This window comes from Panicum virgatum, chromosome 3N (genome assembly GCF_016808335.1).
Source record: "Panicum virgatum strain AP13 chromosome 3N, P.virgatum_v5, whole genome shotgun sequence".
Classification (NCBI taxonomy): domain Eukaryota; kingdom Viridiplantae; phylum Streptophyta; class Magnoliopsida; order Poales; family Poaceae; genus Panicum; species Panicum virgatum.
Genome location: NC_053147.1, coordinates 64,112,686 through 64,117,739, shown reverse-complemented (window position 1 = coordinate 64,117,739; position 5,054 = coordinate 64,112,686). Strand labels below are relative to the sequence as shown.

General features: G+C 45.9%; 1 non-coding gene across 1 annotated transcript; it reads right to left on the bottom strand.

The window, feature by feature from the left end:
- Positions 1 to 4,589: 4,589 nt before the first annotated feature.
- On the bottom strand, positions 4,590 to 4,789 carry LOC120668198. Its single transcript, XR_005672297.1, has one exon. It is a non-coding gene; the product is annotated as a U2 spliceosomal RNA (small nuclear RNA).
- Between the last annotated feature and the right edge of the window lie 265 nt (positions 4,790 to 5,054).

Below are 5,054 nucleotides of genomic sequence, written 5' to 3'. Positions count from 1 at the left end.
CCGCTCTCCCATAGCGGACTATCCGCAGTTCAACCCTGCAACCCACCAGAGACGACATCGTCTCTGGACAAATTTCGAGCTCTACGGCGGACTGTCCGCTTTCTAATAGCGGACCGTCCGCAGTTCTATTTTACGGAACCACCAGAGACAACATTGTCTCTGGACAAATCCTAACTTGGCCTGCGGAATGTCCGCCCCCCCTAGGCGGACCATCCGCGACTCCTATCTTTGACACCGCACACCAGGCGGCAGCGAGTGCGGCGACGGCGGCGGCGGTCGCTTACCGACGCCGACGGCACTCAACGGAAGGGAAACAGAGGATAGGGAGCACAAGTAACTCACCACAACCCCGTTCCCGCGGTTGGTTGGAGCAGAGGACGACTGGAGAGGCGGATCGACAGTGGAGCAAGCTTCGAGGGGGCTCCAATGGTGACCCGCGGTGGTTGGGACGATTTCGGCCAGGGAGGAGTGGGGCTAGGGGTCGGAGTAGGTGGAGGAGGGGCTATGGAAGATACTCACGCAAGGAATCGAGGTAGAATGGCCGGAGGAGGGAGATCGAGGGGAGGGGGCGACGTCGAGGCGAGCGGTCGAGCTCTGCTCGATTCGGGATTGAGTGAGTAGAGGGAGGAGGAAGATATGACAGGCGGGTCCCACAAAGAGGTAAATATCTGGGCGTCAACTCGGCCGGACCGTCCGCCGCCCCCTTGCGGACCGTCTGCTGTTCCTGGGTGTTACATCAGCCACATGGGAATCGATCGAGATGCCGAGGAAGGATTCTAAGATCGAGTATGCTACGGTAGGCAATTATTGTATACTCCCTCCCTTTCTTATTGTAAATTATTTTGATAAATCTAGATACATATACAACTTTTGCTGTGTACATAGGCAAAACACCGTATGATCTGTCTCTTCATCCGGTGATTTAAATATTGCATTTCCGTAAGTCACTTGTAACACTAGAAACAAAAATAAGACACAAAAACAAAACAAAACAAAAAAAAAACACATAGATCGATTCTTGATGGGATCCAACGGTTCACGTTGGGTGACTTGCGCAAATACAAGATCTAAGTCACCTTAAAAGGAGTAAAGCTTCTAAATATATAGCAAAAACTACAAATCTAAATTTGCTAAAACGACCTATACTTCAAAATGGAGTATATTATAATATGATATTACCTTGTCAACGGCTCATCGAATGATTCAAAGATAATTAACTGCATTATTATGTCAACGGTTCATCATTCCAAGATGGATCCAAAGCTAGTACCTAGAGATATGGCATCAGGCAATTTGCATTTTATTTTCTTTTCACTCATCATGTCGGTAGCTTTTAGCACTTCATTTAACTCTCCTCCTCGATGGGTTGACCTAGGAAACTTGAGCACGGAGGTTCTGACGGCGACAAGACGGCGGAGGCCTTTCCTGCCCGACGCACGCTGCTCTCCTCCTCCACTCCTATGCTCGGGCTGATCAAGGGGCCGACTAGCTCGGCTACCCGGCCTGGGCGGAGATTGGAGATTCTAGCTGGTTGCAAATTGCTTTTTTTTTCAGCAATGACGGCTGAGGAACCAAATGAGAAGAACCTGTAAAAATGAGTTGCCTCAGTTGGAACTGTTGTGGCCTCGGTAATGCTCCGACAGCTAGGGAGCATTGCAAGCTCGCGAAGAAGCATGCCAGACGGGACTTTGTGTTCTAGAAACTCAGGTTCATAAAGCGCGGGTGGAGTCGTTGAAGAATAGTCTATGTTATGATCAATCTTTTGCTGTTAGTAGCTCAGGTCGTAGTGATGGACTTTGTCTTTTCTGGAAGAATAATACTAGAGTAGAGATTTTACCGTACTCGCAGTATCATATCGATGCAATTGTCACCGAGAACGGGAGGGAGCCAAGGAGATTGAAATGTGTTTATGAAGAAGCTCAAACTGCTGAGCGCCATAAAACATGGGAGATGCTGAAATTTATCAAGGGATCATCGCACCTTCCATGGGTGGGTATAGGCAATTTTAATGAAGTACTTCACAGAGATGAGCACATGGGGTGCAAGATAGGAGCTATGCTCAAATTGCAGGCGTCCGTGAAGTGGTGGATGTGTGTGGTTTGTACAACCTTGGTTATCAGGGATGGAAGTGGACCTTTGAAAAGAAAATAGCTGGCGGTTTATTTTGCCGTGTTCGACTAGATCGTGCGCTGACCGATTGGTGCTTACGGTTTCTGCAAGCGCGGGTATCACATCTTACTGCAACAGCTTTGGACCATGAACCCATTCACTTCCATAGCAAATCCAATGGGATGAATAGAATGATTCAAAGATAATTAACTCTGCGTTATTATGTCAACGGTTCATCATTCTAAGATCGATCCAAGTCTAATACCTAGAGATATGGCATCAGGAAATTCACACTTTTTTTATCACTCATCACGTCGGTAGCTTGTAGCACTTCATTTAGCTATCCTCCTCGATGGGTTGACCTAAGAAACTAGAGCACGGCGATTCTGATGGCGACAAGCCAGCAGAGGCTTTTCCTACCCGAGGCACGCTGCTCTCCTCCTCCACTCCTCTGCTCAGGCTGATCAAGGGGCTGACTAGCTCGGCTACCTGGCCTTGGCGGAGATTGGAGATTCTAGCAGGTTGCAAATTGTTTTTTTTCAGCAATGGCGGCTGAGGAACCAAACGAGAAGAACCTACAACAATGAGTCTCCTCAGTTGGAGCTGTTCTGGCCACGGTAATGCTCCGACAGTTAGGGAGCTTCGCAAGCTCACGAAGAAGCTTGCCCCGACGGTACTTTGTGTTCTAGAAACTCATGTTCATAAAGTGCGGAGTCGCTGAAGAATAGTCTAGGTTATGATCAAACTTTTGCTATTAGTAGCTTGGGTCGTAGTGACAGACTTGGTCTTTTCTTGAATAATAATACTAGAGTGGAGATTTTGCCGTACTCGCTGTATCATATCGATGCAATTATCACCGAGAACGGGAGGGGGCCGTGGAGATTGACATGTGTTTATAGAGAAGCTCAAACTGCTAAGCGCCATAAAACATGAGAGATGCTGAAATTTATCAAGGGATCATCGCACCTTGCATGGGTGTGTATAGGCCATTTTAATGAAGTCCTTCACAGAGATGAGCACATGGGGTGCAAGACAGGAGTTATGCTCAAATGGCAGGCGTCCGTGTAGTGGTGGATGTGTGTGGTTTGTACGGCCATGGTTATGAGGGACGGAAGTGGACCTTTGAAAAGAAAATACCTGGCGGTTCGTTTTGCCGTGTTCGACTAGATCGTTCGCTGGCTATGGCTGATTGGTGCTTGCGGTTTCTGCAAGCGCGGGTATCGCATCATACTGCAGCAGCTTCGGACCATGAACCCATTCACCTCCATGGCAGATCCAAATGGGATGAATCGAATGATTCAAAGATAATTAACTCTGCATTATTATGTCAACCGTTCATTATTCTAAGATTGATCCAAAGCTAGTACCTAGAGATATGTCATCAGGCAATTTGCACTTTATTTTTTATCACTCATCACGTCGGTAGCTTGTAGCACTTCATTTGTTATTCAAAAGGACTTCACCCTGGGGTCATTTAGAAATCATTTTTTGGAGACGCGGCTCAAACCTCTTTGGATGTGAAATATTTTTTTTGTCTCCAAATTTGTATCACTAATGTGAGGCACATTGGAGACACAGATTTCCACATCTCCAATTACCCTTGTCGGTGACACGTTTGCCAAAACGACGCGTCTCCAATGACCCTAATCGGTGACATATTTTGTCATAACGCGTTTCCAATGACCTCTTATCGGTAACACATTTTGCCAAAACACATCTCCAATGATGAATTAGAAAAAAAGAACATGAATTGAGACATTAAATAGGCCAAACATACATCACAGTTTCCCCTCTGATCACACATACATGCAAAAGAGTAACCTTCAACAATTATTCCTGTATAAGTTTGTGCATCTTAAGATTCACTTGCATATTGAAATTACATTGAACTAAGGATAAAAAACACAGCTTAATATTGAATAACACTAAATAGAGTATGAAAGGATATAGCTGTTTTGCTAGTTCCTTCTCTTCCCGTTGTTGTTCACATTGCAATTTGTAGATATTTAATCACTTGCCAGGTCGGTAACTTGTACTGTCTTGCCAGGACTTCTTCCATGAGTTTTTAATTATTTAGAATCTGTGTAGTTATCCAAGCAACCGTATAACAATGCACGGGTAATATTGCTTCTGCTTCCCTTGTCAAGTGCGGACAGCCGGAGTACTACCTCGTCCGACGCCGTCTATAGCCTCCCCTGGCTCATTTTGCATATTGGCCGCAGTTCCATCAGATATGCATCACGCACAAAATGCTCTTCTTAGCTTACTAATTAATAGAGGTGTCATGTCATACAATTAGACCACTGGCCGTCACCTGAGCATTTTTTTCTTCTTAACTTGTTTCACAGCATCACATGCAGTTTTACTGGCTTACTCATTGCTCAAGCTGCGGGAGTGAAGACAGCAAACCACTACAAAATCCAAGCCATCTGCCATCTCTAAATAATGTGCCATCAGCGAAACTTTGATTTTTGATTTGGTTGGGTTGCGCCCAGCCTAGGCTATAGTGCAACGCCTAAGCGACACCTAAGGATCCTAGTGGCAAGCCACTAAACTGATCCTTCCGCACAAAAAATAAATTTAATATCGTTGTGAGGACGAGGCCACACATATTATATTATATTAAACTGATAAGAACAGATACTACACTTGATCTTAGTCAAAAAGCCGAGAAAGGTATGAATTGCTCCACCGTGGTGCCCATGGTTTTGTATTGGTCTCCACCGGCTCTGCCTTGGCGCAGCAGTATGGCACTAATCTCTTGTGCTAATTCCACGGGTTTACAAGTAATTTGAGAGGTGATCAAAGCCGGCCCATGTTTGTCGTGTTGGGCTCAATGTTGCAACCTATCACCGTCTACGGCCCATAGCCCACTCGGCCTTGCACACACCACGACGTCGATTTTCCTCCCTTGGACCTCAGCCCGAGAAGATTAGATTAGTCTC